Source organism: Sus scrofa, chromosome 16 (assembly GCF_000003025.6).
Source record: "Sus scrofa isolate TJ Tabasco breed Duroc chromosome 16, Sscrofa11.1, whole genome shotgun sequence".
NCBI lineage: Eukaryota > Metazoa > Chordata > Mammalia > Artiodactyla > Suidae > Sus > Sus scrofa.
In genome coordinates, this window is record NC_010458.4 from 72,797,294 (window position 1) to 72,821,455 (window position 24,162).

Here is a 24,162-nt window from a genome sequence, read left to right on the forward strand (position 1 = left end):
GCGCAGAGGAGGTCTGTGCACGCCCCCGGCGCGTCTAGGCTTGTATCGTCAGGAACGAAGGACAGGAGTCTCGGTGGCTGGACTTCGCTGTCCCTTAATCGCCGCCTGGGGCAAGGTTTTTCTGGTCGAGTTACTGGGGCTTTGCGGCGCCGGAGAAAAACCGGGAGGCGGTGGGACATGGGCTCAACTCCGCCGAGCGCTTTGGTTAATGAGGGAGACTGAGGCTGGCGGCCGCCCTGAACGCCGCGACCGGGGATGTCGAGGCCTGAGGAACCCTCTGCCCGATGGGCTGCAGCCGGGCCAGTCCCTTTCCGCGGACATCTCCGCGGCTCCAAGGTTTCTCATCCCCTGGCTCAGGATTTCTAAGCCAGAGATAGATCTGGCCCCCGGAGGGAAGACGTGGGTCTCCCAGGGATCGTTCCCCGCGGCGCCCAGTGCACGGCCTAGCGCCCTCGGTCCCGATTCCCCGCGCTTTGGCGGGAAGCGCGTTCACCCACAGCCTCTTAACTCGCTTTGTACCTGGATGCTGCTGTTGCAAGATGGGATTTAACTTTCCTGCGCTTGCGGCGTCCCGGGGATCCCCAGTAGGGGGCGCTGAGAGCGAGCGCTGGAAGAGGGAGAGAGGGTGCTAGGAGCTATTCCTGTGTGCTGGCGAGTGGGTGGGGGTCCTAATCTCAAAGAGAAGATCTGGCAATAATTCCTTGGAGGTGGGAGGGCGGTGGGGGAGCCAGTCTGTTGACCAGAGAGAGATGTCAGCTTTGTTGGATGAAGGGACAGGAAAGGTGGTTACCAAACTCAAGTCCTCTAAATAGAAAAACTCCGTCCAGAGACAAATGTGTCCCTGTAAACGCTTCCTGTTTGTGCATCTGTCTTTCTCCCTTGAACTGTCGTATTTACTGAGGAAGAAGAAGAAATTGAGTGAGGATAATGTGAGTTATATTTAACATTAAGTTCTCCTCGGGAGCAAATTAGTTAAAATGCCAGGAGTTACAAATGATGGTTGCATTTTTTTAAAAAATTGAGGTTTATGTTGAATCTTGTTTTTAAGAAAAACAATTGTATGTCACAGCTTATCCAGAAGAGCTCTGTTGCAATGGCCAAGTTTAGAAACAACAGATATGTTATTAATTACAGAGTGAGTCTTTGCTAAGGAGACACAGAAAGATGAAAACAGACTTTACTGGGGAAGATTTTTTAACACCTCATTAGCAGTGCTAAATTAATTGCTAATTTACTGCCAGTTTCATTATTGGAGAGAGGGTCAGGTTTATCTTGCGTTATTTTCAGGGACCAGCTCATAATTTTGATTCAAGGAGATCATACCTTAAGTTGTGTGTCACTTGCATAACTTTTCTTGTCTACGTGTCTGTTTACCCAAAAGGAAACTGGGATTTTTGTACCCCCAAGGATTTTTGTTCCATATTCGTCTTAAATGAAAAAGCAGTCCGAAATGTCCAGCTGGGGCCACTTGAAACACAAATTTCTTTTTCCTTGCATTTCTTTATTGCACACACTTTGCCACGAAGTAGCAGCTCATCCGAGGTGTTGCACTGGTCATGTGATCATTTGCATACTCCTGGAACTCTGCTTTTACATGCTTTTAGCCCATACAGTCTTTTCTTAACAGGGAGAAGATGGCTGATGCTAATCATTTTATGCCTTTTACAAATTGCAGTAACTTATTTGGTTGTTTTAATGGCAAACAGCTGCGAGATTCCTGCTGCGAGCAAAGACTTTGGTCTCCTGGGTGGTAACGCTTGTCTTTGTCCAAAAGATGTTTCTAAGATGTTCAGAACTTGGTAAAAATAAACCTGTGCGTTCTTCGCTGCCCTTTCCTTGTGAAAGTTTTTCCTCTCCACCTCTGGGTAGAATGAAACATGGACACGAATAGCTCAGTGGCTCTTAAGAGGTGTCGGCCAGGGGGCACAATGAATGAACCCAGTTCTTGTAAACTTTGGCTTAGGTTTTAGAGAGTTCCTAGACCTTCTGAATCCCCATCCATGGCTTTGCAGCAAGACCTCTTGGTTCACTTTAGATTCCTGATTGGAGATGTTAAAACCAAACTTTTCTTTGTGTCGTATGCTAATTGCTCAAAATAACAGATTCCAGCTCCTGGGGACTTTGTCTCGTGCTGCTGAGAGAGAGGGCGGCTTAGATGAACGATTACATAGTTTTTATTATCTCAGTGACTATGGTTCTTGATTCCAAATGACTATTTTTGCTGTGATTATAAAGTAATTGAAATTGAGGCTTTGCTTCTGATACACCTCCCAGAAAGTGTGGGGGGGGAGGGAAGGAGAGCTTCCTTAAATGTCCAGCCGAAGGTCTGAAGGTATTTCATTATATAAACAAGTCATCATGAACCCGAGAGTTAACTAAGATTAGAAACGAATCCCTAAGAAGAGGTTTGGATCACAGATCCTATAGTTTGCGAGATAGAACAAGTTAATTAGTTTATAATATGTCAGTCGAAGAATCCATTTTTGGAGCAGTCTATGTACAAGTGTTTGAGAAAAGTTGTCCCACGTCCTGCAGTAAATCCTCTGTCATTCTTGGTTCTAAAATTATACCATATTTGTATTTAAAAGTGCGTCTGAAATTGTTGCTATAGCTACCGAGACAAATTGCTTAGGGTATAATTATAAAACCAAGGTGACACATTTTTATGTTTGGTGTTAAATAACTTTTAAAATGTAAATTACGGTGTCTGACAAATTGAGTTACACCAAAGTGCAAGGCACATAATATGGAACCTTGTGCATTTCTGCCCACACGCATCTATTTGCATATTTATACAGAGAAAGTGAACTATTTCCTCGGGTCCTACGATGGGTATACTTAGCCCTTTAAGCTGTTTATACTGTCTTTGTGGAGTGTTGTTGATGACACAGACCTTCTCCTTACGTCTCTGGCAAGCTTTTAAAATTGAGATGCCGACGTTTTGTTAAAAATGACTGATTTTTGCCACTCTGCTTGCTGCCTTGTAGACCTCATCAGCTGTAGATAGGGGGCAGTCTGCTGTCTCTAATTCTAGCACACATTGGAAGCCTGATAAAGACAGATTCAACAGGTGAGGAGAAGCTAGCTCATTGAGAAGGAGTTTGAAGCAGCAGCTTGTGATGTGCCTGATAAATATATCATTGATTTCTTTGATGAATGTATCGGGTACTGGTTATCTGGATACATGTAGCATCAGTATCTCATGGCAAGAAAAGAAGAGAAAACTTCAAGTAAGCTAGACTATACATAGGCAGACTTGTTTTGATTCAGAATTTAAGCCAAACAGAACAAAGCAAATGAAACCTTAATCCAAGAGAAGGTCCCCCATAACAAGTAACTTATTATAATGTCCTGGAATTGACATCATTCATCTTTGCCATCTATAGGTTCTAGAGCTACGGAAACTTGGCTCTGAATTTCAAGCGTATCTGAAGCAACTTCAAAGACAAATTACATTTCCCTGGGGCATGACGTTTAAAGTGGGATTAACCCAACAGTGGGCTCAAGAAAACAGAATATTTTCTCAAAGGGCTTGCTGTTGTCTTTGTCTTCTTCTTTACCTTCTTTAATTGTCCAGGATTAATAGTTGTTTGACCAGAGCGAGCATGAGTGCTTCCCTTCGCTTCCCTAAGTTTTAAAATGTATCAGCGTAGGACTGCGGCCTTTGAAAAAGAACAAGATCATTCCATTCTTTACGCTTTTTTCCCCCCTCCATGTCCTAGAATTGGTTTCCTGATTAATCTTGAAAGATGCTCTATTTTAAGAGAGAATAAAGTTTGGGGGTGAATTTCTTTTATTTCTGGAAGGCCCCGTGCGCCCGCTAATCTTTATCTCCCCATCTGTCCTTCCCTACTTGTCCCTATCTGTGGAACTGGCTGCCCTAAGGTTCGTGTAGAGTGATGAGGTCGTGCACATTGGAACAATTTTATTTTATGTTGCATTTTTATGTACATTTGCGAGTAGATCGCATTACTGCCACGGGTAATTCAATTACAGATATGTGTGATAAATAACCAGGAAGATTGATGCTATCAGAAGGCAGCTCTCCTGGAGAAATCACGCTGTATTTGCTGAGATGTGAAATTAAAAAGGTTCTAGGCAAGTGACAATCAGGCTTGAGCAAGGACAAATTGTTCACAGGAAACAGAGCCTCTTCCAATCAATTACATTCACCCAGCATTTGGCAACGATATATGATATGCCTATGCAAAGAAAAGCAGAGCCAAAAAAAAAAAAAAGCAAGCCATGAGAAAAACTCTGCTAAGCCTTTCCCGTGAGTTATCTGCAGCATCATAAAAAGGCTAGTGCCGGGCAGGGACTTGCTGGAAGAGATGTGTTCCTTACAAACGCACTGCAAATACGGACAGAGAACTTCCCTTTCTGTAAAAACAAAAACAACAACAACAAAAAACCGGTATGTGACACATCTCCTGAAGCTGGACTCAGCCAGCCACCAAGGATGTGGCCGCTCCACCGCCAGCGCTGCTCACACACGTGGTGCCAAGAGGGCACAGGGACCCGGGCCAGGGACACTTAGGGCTGGACATCCTGCAGCCAAATGGGTTTTAGAATCCACCAACTGGCTCCCGCGTTTTGTTTTACAGGGCCGAGATTTAGATCTGCCGTAAAACTTCACCGATTGTAAAGCCGAGTACATTGTTTGTAACTGGTGGCGTAAAGCAAAAATAATGGCTCTGGATGCCCAGCTTCCTTTGTGCAGCCAGCATGGCCATTAAGCCATCGCTCAAGCCAGTGGACGCCCAAATAGGAGCTGAGTAGGAATTTGGTTCTGCAGTGCCTGTGGTTTCCGCATGTTCCAGCTGTGGGACTGGACTTTGGGAAAGTTAGTCTCAGGGAACCTGGAGAATAATTACCGGGAGTGCTTTGCCTAATTGGGCAGGGCAGTGGGGCGAGGCCTCCGCTTCCACTGAAGCACTTGCTGGCAACAGGATGGTCCCCAGGGCCAGGCCTGCCGGCTGCGCTGGAGCGCTGTCGGCGGTGTGGATGGGTTCCAGGCCAGCTGGAGAGGGGTGGTGAGGGCAGCAGCAGTTGACAGTGGGGAAACTGTCCCCGTGTGACTCGGGTGTTGGACAGAGGTCCTGTGAGGGCCTCCGCACAGAGGGTGTGGATGGATGTGGAGACGGCCCGGTGATCGTGGTGGGTCGGGATGCCGTGCCTGCGTCACCTCTGGGTCACCCAGTAGCCGGTCCCCCAGAAGATAAAAGGGGGCTGGAGTCAGGAAGCGGGTAGGACTCCCCTACAAGAGGGGCGAGGATGTGGATTTACCAAGATAGGGCCTCAGGACTGACAGCACAAAACACATCCCCAGAACTAAGGTCTGCCGTGGAGAACAGGTCCAGGGAACAGTTTGGATGCAGTGACAGAACTCAGCAAGCAGGACTGGCTGCCCACCCAGGCGGCTCCAAAACTCGCCAGAGGGTGGCTGCTTATGTGCAGGATGGGCCAGTTGGAGGAGGGGGCTGGGCCCTGCAAAGGGACAGAATCCGTTCACTGGGGGAGATGTGTTCCTGAGGCCAGGAAATCGGGACAGTGTGTGTGTTTGTATGAGTGTGAGAGAGATCCTGGCTCCCTGACTTGCCTGGAATCTGCCCCTGTCCCTCCCTGCTGACTCCAGCCCCTCTGGCCTCCTTTCCAGCCTTGGCGTGTTCTCTTCCCCTGGCCAAGGATGCTTTTCCTCCACTTCCCTTGAAGGCTCACTGCTTCCACATCTTGCTGCTCTGAGGGCTTTGGTTCAAGTGTCCCGTCTTCCGAAAGGCGCCTCCAAATCACGCGACTTAAGACAAGTGTCCGTTCCCTCTCTCCCCTCTTCCTCAGCCTCCTCTTTTTCTCTTTGAAGCATTTTGGTCCATCCCAACGCACTGCATTCCTTAGAATCTTTCACCCATTAGAGAAAGGAGACTTAGGGGTCAAGACTGTGGATGGTGAGTCTCCCATGCCCAGAAGGGCACCTGGCCCAGGGCTGCCCTCCCTCGGTTCCTAAATAGTGAGTGAATGAATCAGTAAATGCCTTTAGGTAGCGTATACTTTGGGTAGAATATGCCTTTAGGCAGTATGTGCATAGTACAGACTGCAGTAGAGAGCCCTAGATAAAGGCATTGGCTTAAACAAGATGCTGGGAGCTACCCAGGGAAGCTAAACACCATGTGGAGAAAAGCATTTCCAATACCCCCAAACTGATGTATTAGCATAGTCCAGAAATACAGATGTCTTTGCGAGCCAAGGACTGACTGTACACTCGTATATCGTAATGCGGGGCTGTGTGCACAGTTGAAAATGCTTGTTCAATGAATCCATGACCTTGCTGGACTCAGAGATTAGCATAAAACCCTTGATGTGTATTAAAATAGTTTATGTGTATCGAAACACGGAAAAAGTGAAATTCAAGGATGTTGTTTACTTGTTTAAAACAGCGCCCCCTCCCACGGGCGTACAGATTCCAGGAAAGGTATTGTAGCCTCATGACATAGTTTCGCATGTTATGGAGACTTTTAGAAATTCTAGAATGTCTTTGCACTATGGAAGCCTTTCTTATTTTATTTCTGAGATTAGGTCAGTAAGCCTTGTCACTTAGTTGGATTTATAGATTTAATAAGCTGAAACAGATGAGTGGATAAACAAAATGTAATCTAGCCATACAATGGGCCACTATTTCAGCAATCGAGTGAATGAACTCCTCATAAAGGCTGAAGTATGTGCGAACTTGAAAGCAGGACTCTTAGTGAAAGGCGCTAGTCACAAAAGACCCCATATCGTGTGATTCCACTTATAGGAAACGTCTAGAAAAGGGAAACCTATGAAGATGGAAAGCAGATTCGAGGTGGCCTGGGGCTGGGGCTTGGATGGAGTGGCAGGCGGGCAGGCGGGGCTTTTCAAGACCTTGGACACAGACACACAACCCTGTACATTTACTAAAAACCACCGAAATGTACCTTTACGGCGCCTAAATGTTATGGTATGTCACATCTCTCTACAAAGTTGTTTAAAGAAACAGCCGTCTGTGCCTAATCGCTCAAGTTCGAGTTCATTAAACCGCCCGTGGCCAGAACAAATCCCGCTGTGTTCACTGGGAATTGTATGCTGTGTTGCCACAATTTTTCACAAAGCCTCGTGCCCAGGCCACCGGACGCCAGGATGAGCAGCGTCTCTTTGATCCTGCGACACTTCCTGGCCAGCGTATCAGAGCTGTGACCTGGGTCCTGAAAACAAGCAGGCCCAGGTTGTTTCCAGAGGAAACCACGGAACCGAATCAGATCACTTAAACTCTTTAGCCAACCTGGCTATTCGGCGTTTGCTATCCCGACCCCCAGGTTAGAGGACTGGCTCTTCTGCCAGTTTTATGGGTCCGGGGGCATAGCTTGGTGGGGCGGGGGCGGGGGTGGTCTCTGAAAACACAACGCACAGGCTCCTGGTCTCACCAGAGCTGCAGGGTCTGGACCTCCCCGAGCATCCTTCTGCTCGCCAAAGGTTGCTGCTCACCTGGCGTGGAGAAAAGAGCGCCGTGCCTGCCTCTGTCTCCTTGCTCACTTAGCAGAGCGTTTGCTTTGGCTGGCGAGGCAGGTCGCCTCTTACAGACCCAGGGACAGGGTGCAGCTTTTTAGTGCCCTGAGCCTGAATACTTAAAGGAGAGAGTGCTTTTTTTCCCTCCCCTATTAGAAGAATCATCGAGTCACTTCTGGCTCTCTCCATTCTGCTCTGACATGTTTTGCACTTAAAGCACAAGCTGAGATTAGGTTATGAATAGAGATACATACGAATTGCCTGTAATTTCCTTGCTCTTCGACTGTTGACTCTGGATGGAAGCGAATGTCATTAGCTCTTTCCTCGTGTTTATGGCGACTTCCATCTGCTTTGTGTGTGAAAATCCTCTCTGCCTCCCGCCTCGGGGCCTCCTTTGCTCTGTCTTGGGCACCTTGCCGTCCCCACACCAGTTGGTTTGCACATGGTGACTTTCCGTGGGAGTGTTTACTTTGGCAGAGACAGTTCCGGCTCCACATACACCCGGTGTGGCTTTCTCAAGCTGGCCGAGACCCTCCAGGCTCACAAGCATCCTTCCATTAGTAATGAAGTATTTCTCTGCAGCCCTGTGATGGTTCAGGCCGGCATTTCTCGGCAACAGCCACGTCTCATTTCTTCAGCCCTCCTAGTAGCTGGGTGCAAAAACTGGGATGAAACAGAGTTTTAAATCCTAGTGCAATTGACCCATGTCATTTCTCACTGGCTCCTCCTGAGTTTCAGCCGAACCTACACACACATTAGGAGTAAAATTTATAAAATGCCCATGTTTTTCTGTTACCAGCTCTAAATTATTACTCACCCTTAATGAGTGGGGAGGACGTCCTTGTGAGAGGGCATTACTATTTCCTTCCACTGATTAGATGGCAAAGGAGTGGGTGACATCTAGGTTTTGGTGTCACTTTTGACGGCGTTCATTGGTCAGTAAGATCCTGTTTAGGTGGGTACTTTTGGTGACTATTTTCCTTCATTTCCAGTGAGCTCATGTTCTCTATATTTTAAGGATAACTAGTTAGGCATTTGATTAAACAGATTGACCACTTACACGAAATTTCCATGAGGCCAGGACAGATATTTAGTGGGAAACATAAGAAAACGATGCCATTTTCTCTTGCTTGAAGATCCTCTTTAGAGGAATCGTTGATTTGTATTGCAGCTGGTGCTGCAGTTGATCATAATTAAGGGAACAGGTAGTTTACCTACAGAATTGTGTGAAGACGTGGTGCTAAGTGGGGAAAATGTATTAGACCATTCGTTTAGATGACTTTTTTAACTTTTTGGTAACCACTTCCTTTTCTGGAAAGCCTCCGGATGTTAACCTCCAGTGTCGACTTTGGACACTGCCATGTAGAGGATGCTGGCTTTTTACCAGCCCTCTGGAACACAGGGAAGAGCCAGCAGGGGCCACGTCACAGCTGCAGGGCTCGTAGTGCGGCCCCTTCTGTCTGATGGTCCCTCCCTCCCTCTCATCCTTGTTCTCAAGTTTAACCATGGAGGACCTTCTTCTTTTTCTTTTTTAGGGCCGCACCTGCGGCACATGGAAGTTCCCAGTCTCGGAGTCCAATCGGAGCTGCGGCTGCCCACCTGAGCCACAGCCACAGCCCCACAGCATCCGAGCCCCATCTGCGACCTGTGCCGCAGCTTGCGGCAGCGCTGGATCCTTAAGCCACGGAGCGAAGCCAGGGATTAAACCCTCCTCCTCATGGATCCTACTCGGGTTCTTAACCCCCTGCGCCACAGTGGGGGCTCCACAAACGTGGAGGATCTTTGGCACCATGTCAGCGAAGGAAAATGCTTTAAAGTTTGAGCTGGGAGATAAAGTTGGACGTTTTATTCCTTTAAGTTTAAGATTTGGGGCTGTGACAAAGATCCTGTTTTTCAGCGCTGGGGTCCAGCTCCCAGTTGTTGAACTTTTGCCTGACGTAGGGGGACCAGGTGTCCCAGGCGGAAAGGAGGATGCTGGATTGTGGTTTCCTGCCCTTCCTGATGGGGCTACTCCTCAAATAGCCTGTGATGACTTCCCCCCCCCATCAGAGGGATTCTCCTTTTCTTCCTCTTCATGGTTCTCCTCCGGTCAGTTTCTCTGCTAACCCAGCTGCCTTTGAAGTATTGTGTTTCTCCTTCACCACAAAGTTTTGGACCAAGCCAAGTTTAGAACTTCTGATTGACCCTTTAATTTTCAAACAAGAAGAGCTGGCTCACTTTCTTGCCTTCCTTTCTCCATTTCTACGCTCTCCCCAGTGTCAAAGGGGCTTGCCAGGCTTTGTCCAGATGGGGGCTTTGTACAGATGGGGGCATCTTTCTCCATTTCTGTGCTCTCCCCAGTGTCAAAGGGGCTTGCCAGGCTTTGTCCAGATGGGGGTGTCAGGCTTTGTCCAGATGGGGGTGTCAGATGGGGCTTTGTCCAGATGGGGGCGTCTTTCTCCATTTCTGTGCTCTCCCCAGTGTCAAAGGGGCTTGCCAGGCTTTGTCCACATGGGGGCGCCTGCTCTTGCTCTGGGCTTTCAGAGCAGCTGCTGGATGGTGGGATCGCCTGGGTGTCATAGATGGACGTGCTCTTTGGCTCAGTCTCATTCCTGGGCGGCTTCATGTTGGCTCATAGGTCAGACCTCGTGTGGGTCAGCTACAAGGATGGCCGGAATGTGAGGGCTGTTTAGTTCCATCTCAGCCTTTTCTTCTGCATCCGATGCTGCTCCTGAGCTGGGAGCGGCATACCTCTGCTTATCAGACAGCTCTGTTGGAAGAGAGACATGCTCGTGGCCAGGCAGTGGGAACGTCTCATTCTTCAGCCTTGCATCATGATGGCAGAGGTTGGAAGGCTTGGAGCCAGGCCTCTCGAGGCCCTCCCACCTCTGCACCTTGAACCCTCACTTCCTTGGCCCCAGGTCACAAAGCTGGTGCCAGGAAGGTGGGGATACCCAAGCCCAGGTGCTTGAGTTCTCACCATATTTCCCAATCTACCTGCCTACCCCACTTCCTCTCCAGCGCACGTCGGAAACCAGTGTCATGGCCCCTATGAATGCAAGTTGGGCTGTGGTCGGGGTTGGGGCTGGTGGAGGGTGGGGGGCGGGGAGTGTGGATTTGGGAGGTCGAGGAGCTCTGCACGTCCAGGCAGCGCCTGTTGGCTGTCAAGGCTTTCCAAGCAGACTCCAAAGTCAGGCCTGGAGCCAAATTTACGCTCTGCCTGGCAGCCGTGATGGAATCCCGAGGTCCTATCGCCAGCTTGTGAAAAGAAATCATTGAGGAAACTGCAAGCTGGCAAGTAAGAATTGCAAAGATTCATTCACGCAAAAGCTAACGCCTGCAGATGTTATGTAACTTTGACCAGTTTCTCCAGGCCCACCTGCTGGGTTCCCCGTTCCTTGAGGTGTACCTCGGTGCAGGTGCAGGGGAGCGCCCGTGGGGAAGGGCTCACGGCGGGGGTCTCAGAGGACACGCCCCGAGATGGTGTCAGCAGAAGGTTCTTCTGGGTGACCACACGCCCTCATCTCTGACCCGGGAATCCGGCGGGGGGCGGGGGTCCACTTTTTCGGAACCCCATGGAGTTAATGGTGATGTCTGGACTTCAGTTGCTAAAGCTGTCAGCCACAGTTAGGACCGACGAAGGGCACAGTCCGTCTTCACAGTGGGCAGACACCTGGTCAATTCAAATACCTTGAAGACATGTCTAAAAAGAGTGTCTGTCAAGGAATTATTTGTTCATTGAGTTTGGGTGGAGGAACTCAATGCTTTGAACTTGGATCATGCATTTTTTTTTTTTTTTTTTTTTTTTTTTTGTTTTTTTTTTTTTTTTTGTCTTTTTGCCTTTTCTTAGGCTTCTCCCGTGGCATATGGAGGTTCCCAGGCTAGGGGTCCAATTGGAGCTATAGCCGCCGTCCTGTGCCACAGCCACAGCAACGCGGGATCCGCGTCTGCAACCTACACCACAGCTCTCGGCAACGCCAGATCGTCAACCCACTGAGCAAGGCAGGGACCGAACCCGCAACCTCATGGTTCCTAGTCAGATTCGTTAACCACTGCGCCACGATGGGAACTCCGGATCTTGCATGTTTAAAAAGAGTGTCTATCAATGAATTAATTGTTTATTGAGTTTGGGTCGAGGAAATCAATGCTTTGAACGTGGGCCGTGCGTGGAGGGGAGATTGACTGGCCCAACATGGTGAAGAGAATACACGGAGTAACACACGCCAAATTTTTGATTAGAAGGAGAGATTCTTCCCAACGCCTACATAGTATTTAAGACGGCCTTTTTTTTTTTTTCCTCGTATAATGAAGACACTAACAGAAGATCATACACTCTAGATTCAAACCCAGTGTGGAAGTATATTTGATGTGTTTGTTTTGGGTGATGGAAGAGTACAGGCTTTGGGATGAGTTTGGGAAAGAGAAGACCGGATAAACATCCTTCATTTGATGTCTGGGACCCAGAGTTCCTTGATAATCTTTGAGAAAAATCTCAGCTTTTCGTCTGGCGGCCAATTGCTTTGCTGTTTTCTCGCAAGAGGGAAAAGGACCGTCGTGACCTCAACTCAGTGAGGTGAAGATCTTGTTTCTTGCTTCTCCTAAGTGTCACCTAGAGGCTTTCCTCTCTCGGAGTGCCTGGCTCCATCCGAGAGTTGGGTTGGAGTCAACATGGAGAAGGGCTGCGAAACGGAAAGGGTGGCCCTGGGTCCTGGAGACTCCTCGGCTCTCCAGAGACCGCTGACTCCATTTAGTCTCTGTTTTCATTTTCATAAATTCTACACTCACTTCTGTCCTCCTCCTGCAACGCAGACAGGGATCATTTTTTGCAAGAGGAGTCACAGCTCTGATCCTTTCCGTCATTAGCGAGCTTGTCATCTGCAGAAGAGCCGCGAAGCAGCATGACCCAGTCTGGCATGGGAAGGCAGCCCCAGGGGACGGGATCTGGCCAGCCTGCGCCTTGGAGTGGGTGCCCTTGAGGTTGTGGCTCATAAAAGAGGGCTACGAGTTCACCCCCAGGGATCTGTGGTCTGGAGTCTCTTTAATTACTGGTGGTCGCGGGCGAACTTTAATGCAAGTTTTGGATTTGCTACTAAGTGCCTTTCAATGGGCTTTAATTTTTTTTGGATTTAAATTAAAATGTAGGTTCCCAGAAGAACGGGCTTGGGGCCCAGACTTCCTGCCTGGAGGTTGCTGGAGACAAGGCTAAGGGGGAAGAAGAATAATCGTGATTGGAAGCTTGGCAAAAATCATGATCTTGGAGCCGCCCGGACAAAGGGCACAATTAGCGCATGGCTCAGGTTGGGGAATGAAGTGGGAAGCCTCAGGGCCAAGTGCCCTTCGTGGGGTCTTCTTTAATTGCCCTTTTGAGCGAACACCCAGTTTCATTAAGCCTGTAGGGGTAAACTTAGGAAAACAAGTCAAAAGCATGTTAGGGAAGGCTGCTTGCTTGAAAGTGTGGGAACCCCGATGTTTATCTTTGTTAGTTTTTGGGTGAGGGCTGCCTTGTTTTTTTTTATTTTTGATTCGCTGTTATTTTTTATTATTAATACTTTTTTGGCTGCACTCACAGCATGCAGACGTTCCCAGGCCAGGGATCGAACCCATGCCACAGCTGTAACCATCGCCACAGTAGTGACAATGCTGGATCTTGGAGCCGCCAGGGAACTCCTACCCTGTTTTTTTAAACCGAGGTGTCGGGATTGACTTCAAAGTCTGCCAATTAGCCATTTTGCCTGATAATGACTGTGTGGCCTGAAAAGGTTACACTTTAGGTCAGATTTTTAAAACGAAAAAAACCTCTGGTGCCAGGGGCCATCCGGTGCCAGCCAAATCCATTCCTTGTGTCTTTCGGCTAGATGGGAAGAAAACAATTTTGTAGGTGTACTTCTATAAAAGAGTTTGGTGTTAGATTTTACGAATTGGTTGAAAGCTAAAGGAATTCATATAAAAATGTAATTAGAGGTACCCATGACATTTGTAAAATATACATGTGTGAAATGCTTTGCTTTTCTGAGCAAGTGGGAGGTTGTTCGCTGTTTTCTTTTCCCACATTAGCTTCCAGATGATTAATGGGACTTATTTAATTAAATGCTCCACATTTAAGCGGCTCCGAGGCCCAGGGGGTGTTCTGAAAATAGTATCAATTGTTCTGTATTGATCTACACTATGCAATATGGCTTGCTTATGCCTAAAGACATCCAACTCCATATTAATAATCTCTTAAAAATTATTTAACTGTTAGTTCTCACGTGAAAGAATCTATTTTAAAAATCTCGTGGACAAGCCGAGAAATTCCCTATCATGAAATGCTACTCCTCTACTGCTTTCCGGAGCAGTAAGCCAGTTTTGAAACTAGAAGCAGGTTTCTGGGGCTGCCACAGTAAGCTGAAATGTTCCGAGGGGCAGCTGGGCTATTTTTAACGAGGTCCCGTGTGTCCTGGGGTGGCTGATTTCCAGCGATCCCAAATTAGTCGTAGGATCCTGGCCCTCGCCGTCAGGAGCTCAAACAGTAGGCATGCTGCACGTCTTTGAATGGTCACCCTCGGTCTAATGCCAGGATTGATTGCTTTGGTCAAACAATGCATCCTTCTCTGGAGCACACAAAAGGAGCATCTTTCATTGTGAGCCAAGAGGTCGGAAGCTCTGGGATCCGGGGCTGGGCAAAGTGGGTGCTGAGAGGAAAACCGGGAGCCCTTTCTGGCCTTTAGAATGGAACCGTCTCTTGGTGATGGGGACAGTTACATGCCTAACAGGGACATGTTACTTTTCTTGGCCGGGTTGTCCTTGTAACAAAGAACAGCTGAGGTATGTGTCCCCTTCAGTTGTGTTTACGTGGAAAGAAGGTCAAAGGAGAAGGTTGACAGGACCCCCAGGGCAGGAGAGGCTTGGTGTTCGGAGGGGGCTTTCATCTCTAGGAAAAAAGGAAAGATACAGTTACCCTTCAGCAGAGGTCTCGTCTTACACAGGATGCCCCCGACCATTCTCGAGACAAAGGACCAGTTCACCTCGGCAGAATCGTATTTCCATTTCCCCTCGGCTGGGGAAACCCTTCCCCATTCATACAGACGCCTTTGCCGTGCTCCTTGATTCCTCTTTTCTCGAAGGATCTTTTGTGTGTGCCTCTGAAGTCATCCACCTTTGACAGAGGATGAGCTCATTTTTAATGGCTTTACTCTGACAACCCCGTCCTGCTGTCTTAATTCAAACTGACGTGGTGCATGGGAGGCGGGTTTGGTTTGAAGGAAGAGAAATGCGTTTGGTTGCAGTATGGTGTCCTCTTTGTTGACAGCCTTCTCCTGGAGATGACCATTCCATAGAGTTCCAGAACTTGGGAGACACGACGAGGCTGTCCAGCTCATCCCTTTGTGCGCAACCATCCGAGCAAGATGGTGATCTCTTATGTTCCTTTTCTTTTTGTTTGGGAAGCCAGTGAATTTGAGTATATTTGGAGTTGTACAGCCCTCACCACAGCCTCACTTTAGAACATTTTCACCCCAACTCCCCTGCCCCATCCCTCCTCCTCTCTCCCTTCCATCCTGTGTCCCCTTGGGTAACCCTAAGTTTCTCAAAGTTTGTGAGTCTGTTTCTGTTCTGCCAATAAGTTCATTTGGATCTTTTTATTTGAAGAGTCCGCATATAAGTGATATCATCGGATGTTTTGTCTCTCACTGTCCAGCTTCACATAGTATGATAACTTTTAGGTCCATCCGAGTTGCTGCAAATGCCATGGCTTTAAGGGCTAACGTGGCCGTTCCATGAACACGCGGGCCATTTGTGTTTATGGTAGTCCAGCTCCAGAGGAGGGCTGGGTGAAGGATGACAGTTGGTCATCCAAGAAGTGTTTACCAGAAACTTCCTCTGTGCCAGACCCCACGGCCTGCTCTGGGAATACAGTGGGTAGAGGACAAAGATGCCGTCTGCTTTCTTGGTGCAAATTTCCCAGCTGCATGCTCCTTGCTGTGGCAAGGATGGATGCTCTTTTCCTCCTGGCTTCCCCAAGAACCTGAGTGATGCTTTAGAGGCTGTCAAACCTTGAGGATCCCCTTGAACCTTGAGCCAGGATGGCGCTGACCGCGTGCGGAAGAGTTGGGCGTGGGGACAGTTGGAACAGCGCTCTTCTCCCCACACCCGGGCAGAGCTTCCTGCCTTGCTGGGATGGAAGGGAGCTGAGAAGGTTGGGAAGGTGCCCCACGGCAGGGACATGTGGCTTGTGCTTGGTCCAAGGCTCTGGGGAGGACCGTCCACATGGGGTGCACAGCTGCCCCCATCTGCACACGCGTAGCCAGGAGACGTGTCTGCAGAGGTGGGTCTCTGTGCGCAGATAGGGCCTGAGACCCAGAAAGGGCTTCACAGGAACTAAGGGAAAGACGGAACTGTTCGCAGCCTTCCTTCCAGGATCTCAGGGCCCGTCCTAAATGCCGAGTCGCACGCGATGAGCTCACCGGAGGATTTGCGTAAAGGCGTTGATGTCAGTGGCTCCACCTGTGAGATATGGTTCTTGGTGGTTTTTTTTTCAGAGACAAAAATCACACAATCCACCTTTGTGGCAGGACTGTCCTTTCCAGGGTGTAATGCGTGTTGCAATCAGGATAAGAAGGGAAGGCGACCTTTCCCAAAGTTGAAGAGCCTTCGGAGGTGAAGGGGGAACTGGGGCTGGAGCAGAGGCAGATAACCAGGCTGCTTAGCACCCACTCCTGCCTGCCTTCCCTGCGGGCCTCTCTCACGCTGATTTCCCGGCCCCTGGGCATGGCATCCAAGGTTATGCCAAGCCTTCCGTTTTAGAGGTTTGCCAGCCTGTGGGTCAAGACCCCGGTTAGACTGGGCCCCGTTGGAGAGGGATCCCTTCCTCCGTGTCTCCCAAATGCTCCATTTCTCTGCGCTGAGCCATCAGCAGTGGGTTCCATGACGTCCGAACACCAGTGGCTGCATCCCTCAGGCTGTGTGCCAGTGAGGCCCCCCCCCCATCATTTCTCATTGCGCAGGCGTTTGTGAGCCAGAAGGATTAACTCACTTCCATGCACTTTTCCTCTCTCTTTTATATACGCCTGAAAGAGAAATACCTTGTTTGGAGATCAATGTTGCCAAGTATCTTGAAGGGAAAAGAAGAGCCTGTAACAAAGGAGCCCTGTTTTTCAGGATGTTGTTTGAGACTCGAAGAGTCTACAGTGGTGTGGGTTGAATAGTTAATCTGGATAAAAGTGTTGATGGCATAATGATCCATCAGGTTATGTGCAGCCGTGAAAACCCTGACACGTAAAAAAACACAGCTGTCTGTCTACACGGGAATGTCTGAACTCTCTTCCTCTTACCTGCAACCCGGTGTGAACACACATTTTTTTTTTTTTTAAGATTCATTACAATTAAATCAGGGTTTAAAAAGTTTAGATTGGAACAATGTATGTGAATCCGAGGTTTTAACTCTCTGTACGTGCAAAAATTACATTAAAATATGTATGTCTCATTTCACACTCTATAGTACCATTATCGTTACGTTAAAGGCTCTGGATTCTGGTTTTAATGAATTCATTTGACTCCTTTCTCTTTCTTTACAGCAAACATTAAAATCCCAAACTACATGGTTTGAGACATAGGCAATTGTTCTTTGGTGCATCAAATGTCCTGATTAATACATAGCCATTGCCGTATAGACACAGTACACAGGCATGAACAATTTTCAGAGAATTAGAACAAAATCAACTCAACATGAATGTTTTTTTTTTTATCACACGGTCTGTCTCTTCCTGGTATAACCCAACACAGCAAAGAATTGCCTCATACACTCTCTGGAAAGAGTCTCATCTAAGAAAGCTGAGAATTTGAGGTCAAGAACAGCATGTGGGGAAGCCCCAGCCTCTCTGTCTGTCTTTCCAGCTAATGGCTTTGGCGTTGCCTTCTCTTCAGAGGTCGCACTGGCTGCGGAGCCTTTTGGAAACTCTAGGGAGTCTGTTTGAACAGGACAGCTTTGGGATTTTTATGGCGCTTCAGTTTCAGATAACGACAGTTCCGAAGGCTACACTTGCACAGGATCCGGGGAGAAGTGTCAGCAGTGAGAGTCTGGGCAGTGAAGCAGCAGAAAGAGCAGTGGGTTGCCCCCAAGGACTTGTGTTTCGCAATTGCCTGCCCCCTTCTTGCGGCAGTGCTTTAAACAGAATGAATGGATCACTGAAAGCCAACTTCGAGTTACTTGCAAATGTATCCATGGAATTTTATAAGGATCGAAATACCATGAGGAGGCCAGAATTTGAGAGCAAGCTACCAGTTTATAATGTGAAAGAAAAAACACTGGTTCCAGTTCAGTAGATGTCTCAGTCGAGTTGGCAGAGGCCTAGAGGTCAAAGTCTGAAACGTTCCTGGCATAAAGAGCTTGCATGTTTTATTTTGTTTTAATTGAAGTTTATTAGTAGTAGCTTTGGTTCAATAGCTTAACATGAAATAAAGGTCTCCGTCCTGGGAGTTCCCGTTGTGGATTAGTGGATTAAGAACCCTCCTGTATCCGTGAGGATGTGGGTTCGATCCTTGACCTTGCTCTGTGGGTTAGGGATCCGGCGTTGCCATGAGTCTTGGTGTAGGTCACAGATGTGGCTTGGATCTGGTATTGCTGTGGCTGTGGGGTAGCCTGACAGCTGCAGCTCTGATTTGACCCCTAGCCTGGGAACCTCCATATGCTGTGGATTCAGCCCTAACAAACAAACAAACAAGCAAAAAGCCACAGTTCTATATTCTGAAGCTGTTGGGAGGAGTCCAGCCACTGGAGGGGGAGGGGGCAGAGGAAGAGGGAGACTTCAGCTGTCCAGGCAGAGGCCAGCTGCCTCCTGGGCCAGCCAAGTTGCCTCCTGACCTCTCAGAAAGGTGCTAACAAGCCTGGCCACTGCCAGAAAGAAGGCTGGGGGACTCCTGTTTCAGTGATTCAGGCAGCTCTTTGCGCCCAAGGCCTGGCTGCTGTGCCTGGATGGTTCCTTACACCGGCATGTAGCTGACAGCTGGTTGTGCTTTCAAAACTGGAAGGAAGGCTTATGGTACTAGCCAGAACCATCTGGATGCAGTGCTGCAACATGGCTCAAAGCTCCGAAAAGGCTGCCCTTCTGCCTGGCTCTCTGGATTTTCCGGAAGCACCAAGACCTGCAAATGCAATCACCATATCTTACAAACTACCTAATGGCCACAGAAGCGAAAATAAACAAGCGGGATTCCATCAAACTAAAAGGTTTCTGCACAGCAGAAGGAAACAGAAGTGAAATAAAAAGGCAACCTATAGAATGCGAGAAACTATATGTGCAAATCATATATATGATAAGGGGATAATATCCAAAATACATAAAGAAAAACTCAATAGCCACCCCCCTAAACCCACAATAATCCAATTTAGTAATGGGCAAAGGATCTGAATATTAGGTTTCGAAGGAAGACCTACAGATGGCCCACGTGAAAAGATGCTCAGCGTCACTAATGATCGAGGAAGCGCAAATCAGAATCACAACGAAGACATCATCTCACATCTGTTAAGATGACTGGTAGCAAAATGACAAGAAACAGCAAGCATTTTGAAGGATGCAGAGGAAAAGGAGCCCTGGTGTGCCGTTGGTGGGAATGTAAATTGGTGCAGCCGTTAGGAAAAACTGTATGGAGGTTCCTCCAAAAATTAAGAATAGAACTCTCATACGGTCCAGTAGTCCTACTTCCGGATATTTATTTTGAGGGGGGGGAAACACTAATTTGAAAAGATATCCTTACCCCCCACGTTTATAGCCGCATTGTTTATAATAGCCAAGACACGGAAACAACCTGAGTGTCCACTGATGGATGAGGGGATAAAGAAGATGTGCTCTGTCCACACACACACACACACACACACACACACACAGACACACACACACACTACTCAGCCATAAAAAAATAAGGAAATCCTGGAGTTCCTGATGTGGCACCAAACAATCATTGGCGCCTTGGGAGCCCTGGGACCCAGGTTCCATCCCTGGCCCAGCACAGTGGGTTAAGGATCTGGGGTTGCCACAGCTGTGGTTTAGGGTTTAGGTCACAACTGTGGCTCAGATCTGATCACCGCCCAGCCTGGGGACTCCATAGGCCGAGGGGTGGCCAGGAAAGAAAAGAAAAAAACAAAAAAAGTCCTGCCATTTGGGAGAACATAGATGGACCTTGAAGGCATTCTGCTAAGTGAAATAATCCAGATAGAGAAAGACAAATACTGTGTGAGCCACTTCTATATGGATTCTTAAAGAAACCACCACCAACAAGCAATATACCAGAACTCACAGATACAGATGCAGATGCAGATGCAGATACAGGGGTGGGGGCGGGGTGGGCAACGTCGAGGAAGAAGATCACAAGGGACAAACGTCTAGTTTAATGACGACGACGATGACAACGAAGAGACTGTCTGCTCATAAGCGCTTTCCAGACCTCTGCAGCTCTGTCCTCCTGAAATTTCCTGTGGATGCCTGGCTCCCAGGTCAAATGGTTTTTCTACCTGGGAATTTAAGCAAACAATGTAGTTTTCTTACTTCCTGTCCAGAGCCCTCTTAACCTTTCAACCTTCTCAGTGGAGAAACTACATTACATTGATAACCTCATTTGTTTCCAGGATCTCTTTGCTGTGTAGCAAATGCTCTCATAGTTGGGTGGCTTAAGACGGTAATTTATTTGCTATTCTCTCTCATAGCCTGTGGGTGGCCGGGCTTGGCTGGGTGCTTCTCCTTGCATCTGGCCTGTGCTTGTGATCCTGTGGCGGCTGGGCTAGATCTGGGGCCAGCCTGATCAGAGACTTTACGGAGGTGGATGTTCAGATGGCTTCACTTGCACATTTGGTCTCCCTCTTCTTGCAAGAAGGCGTGGGCTCCAAGAGGCAGAAAACCCAAGTTTCCAGGCCATTAGAAGCTCAGGGGAGTTCCCGTTGTGGCTCAGTGGCTACGAATCTGACTAGTATCCATGAGGACCCAGGTTCAATCCCTGGCCTCGCTCAGGGGGTTTAGGATCTGGCGTTGCCCTGAGCTTTGGTGTAGGTCAGAGATGCTGCTTGGATCTGGCATTGCTGTGGCTGTGGCTGTGGCCGGCAGCTATAGCTCTGATTCCACCCCTAGCCTGGGAACCTCCATAGGCCCTGGGTGTGGCCCTAAAAAAATTAAACAACCAAATCAAAAGAAGCTCAGGGATTTCTGCTGTGTCCAGTTGGTCAGGCAGTCCTAGGGCTTGCCCAGGCTCAGGGGGTTCGAGAAATGGAGTGCTTACTGATGGGTGGGTGTCAGAGGCACCCTGCAGAAGGTCATGTTGGGGGGAGCGTGTGCGAGGCCATCCGCGGAGAAATGCCACCTGCGCCACCATTCCTCTTGTTCAGTGTATAGGAGCTGATAAAGTACACGTGCCGTCACTTGCTTAAGTCACTCATCTTCGAATTCATTTCCCTAAAGGCAGGCTTTGGAAGCTGGCGCCTGGGGACTTCAGCAAATACAACCTGCAGGGTCTAACACGCACATTACAAAATGGGTCACTCTTTTCACTGAACTGGATGTTTCTATTCCACGAGGCAGATTAGTTGCAGGATTCCTTTACGTATCAAAGTCTTCTCGATGTTTTTACCAGGATTACGAAGCAGCATGAATGCAGCAGTGTCCAGGGTAGATTTCGGAGAGAGACGGCTGGGGCTGGGGCTGGAGTTTCCTTCTGCCACTAATTAGCTGCAAGAACTTGAGGAATGGACTCTCATCGCCCCCCACCCCCCATACCTCACTTTCGTCAATTCTAAAATGATAAAGCGTCCTTCCTACCTCTCGGGGTTGGTTGTTTTTTTTTTTTTTTTTTTTTTTTTTTTTTTGGTGAACATCAGTGAGTTAATGCATGTAAATTGCTTGCTCCAGAGAGCACACTCTTAATGTTGGCCCGTATTACTGTTGTGATGATTCGATGAATGGAAATTCTCTGCCTGAGCCACGGTGTGGGTTGACCTTTTGTCTGCTTGAGAGTGTGAGGAACGAGGAGGCACTTGGCTCAGGCCCTCTCTTCAGCCCCCTGCTCAGGGATGCCCACAGAGAGCGGAGGAAGGAAGGAAGGGGGAGGAAAAAGCGGAATTTGCTAAAAATAATAATAATTAAAAAAAGCGGTCGGGATGGAAATTGTTGGCTCTGCGCTACATAAAAGCAAGTCTCTCTCTCTCTTTTTTTTTCTTTTGCTTTTTTAGGGCTGCACCTGTGGCATATGGATGTTCCCCGGCTAGGGGTCAAATTGGAGCTGCAGCTGAAAGCCTACACCACAGCCACAGCAATGCTGGATCCTTAACCCACTGAGTGTGGCCAGGGATGGAACCTGAATCCTCATGGATACTAGTCAGGTTCATTACTGCGGAGCCACGACAGGAACTCCCAAGTATCTCTTGACAGGAGGGAAAAAGGAAGGAGGTGAGGCCCGATCCTTTCATTCCGGGTGTCTGCTGCTCACCTCTGCAGATTCGCTCTGAGCCCTCTCCAGGCTCTGGGAGGTTCATCTGCACAGACTGCTTCAGAGGCTGGCCAGCCCTCTGCTTCTGGCTGTTTGTCCCGACGGGAGCCCTGGGGAAGGTGGGGGAGGGGAGCAGGTGCCTGGAGAGGGTCTCACAGGCTGGCTGTACCCGTCCACCCAAGGCCTTAGCACCCAGCAGGGACCCTCCACGCAGCCCCTCTGGTTCTCAGAACTGGGAGCTGCTCCCTGCTCCTAGCCCAGCAGGCCTGGAGGTGGTAGCTGAGGTGGCTGGGACCGGCCCTGGCTCCCAGGTGTGCCCTGTGCTTCCCTCACCAGCTTCTCACATGGGTGTCCCTGCCGACCCTATGTACTGAGCCATCACAGGAAGCTCACATGAAGTCACATGAGACCCCAGGGGAGAGGCCGATCATGGGACCAGAAATATGATCCTGGGCTGAGACAGGACCAGCATCCTGGCCCTTTAATGGCCCTGCTTCCCTGGCCACGAGTGGGGATGGATCCAGGGGCCTGAACTGGCAGTGAAGCCCAGTGCCCCTCAGTTCCTGGTGGCTCTCCGGGAAACTGTCACCTCCAGAAGGTAACTGAGAGGTGGCAGCCTTTGAGAAATCGGGAGCAGTTGTCTTCTCACTTAGTCTGCCTAAGCTGGGTAGTCTGCCTAGTCTCCCTTTGGAAGCTCAGGTCTCCACTGGGCCGTGGGCGGCTGGGTTATGAAATGAAATTAAAGGTACCTGTGTGTGCTGTGAATTCCTTTGGATAAAATCAGTGCACTCTCTTTACCTCATACAGGGGGGTTCAAAGACAGATTTCATTTCAAATATATAAACATGCAAAGAGCCCTTTACTTACTGGTTTATAGATGCCCTTCCCACTTGGCTTTCTAGTTGAAGCCTACACTTAAATGTCAGTTACCACCGAGGTTTTTTGTTTTTTTGTTTTTTTCCTTTTCTTTTCTTTTTAGGGCCGCACCTGCGACATATGGACGTTCCAGGCTAGAGCTGAATCAGAGCTGCAGTTGAGGCCTGTGCCACAGTCACAGCCATGCAGGATCTGAGCTGAATCTGCAGCATCCGGAGCAGCTCGTGGCAGGGCCGGATCCTTAACCCACTGAGCGAGGCCAGGGCGCCAACCCCCAGCCTCACGGACACCATGTGGGGTTCTTAACCCGCTGAGCCACAGTGGGCATCCTCATGTTAGCACCAAGTTTTAATGTGCTTTTGGAGGTGAGGAGGGCTCTCTTGACAGGCAAATTTACCTCGTCCTTTCAGCATTTTTATAGCTTCGGGAGGCATTTGGTAGCTAGAACTTAGCAACCGCAGTGTACGATACAAATACAGGCTTTATGGCAAGTCGTATTTTGGATGCGGAGTGTGGCTTATTAATGAGGAAGAAAGGCTCCTGTTGATTACTTTTCGATTTGATAACCCCAAAGGGGTTCCCGGTTGTCTGAAACGGCCCATAACTCTTTAAAATACAATTACTGCAAACACTGGAATCGTTATTCTTCACGATACAACCCTATAAAGGGCCACAAGGATAAATATTGCAAGTAATACAGTGCTTGCTCTAGATTCAATCCTTTCGCATCTCTAGAACTAATCTCCCTAAGGAAGCCCACCTGTCACACCCTTGCTGCGCCCTCACGCCGCAAGAAATAAGGTACCGCTTCTCTTGCCTGGGGTCTGCAGAATGTTAATGTCTCTGCAAACCTTACCAAGCTGTCCTCATTCTAGTTCCCCTTCACTGCGAGAGGCTCTGTGGGGACAGTGCCTGGAAGCAATTTGCAGGGTACTTTTGGTTGTCCCTGTGACCAGTCCCTTCCAAACCATTAAATGCATTGAGTGTCTCTAAATGATCATACTCGTCATGTACAGTAAGGTATTTGTATCTGGTTCCTGCGAGCCCGCACAGCCAGGAACGACACCATCTGTCGCCATCCCTTCAAGAGTCCTTTGTCCTTCTGGTTTAGAATCCAGCTCTTTCTCAAGTCCCAACTCAAGTCTGGGCTCTGAGCGAACAATGCAATGCAATGCAATGGCAGTCATCTCACCTGCTTTTTTTTTTTTTTTTTTTTTTTTTTTGCCTTTTTGCCATTTCTTGGGCCACTGCCATGGCATATGGAGGTTCCTGGGTGAGGGGGTCTAATCGGAGCTGTAGCCACCAGCCTACGCCAGGGCCATAGCAACGCGGGATCTGAGCCGC

The 24,162-nt window shown here is 48.6% G+C and overlaps 1 protein-coding gene across 1 annotated transcript in view; it reads left to right on the plus strand.

Moving 5' to 3' along the window:
- Positions 1-24,162, plus strand: part of SEMA5A (semaphorin 5A) — a 539,522-nt gene that overhangs the window by 841 nt on the left and 514,519 nt on the right.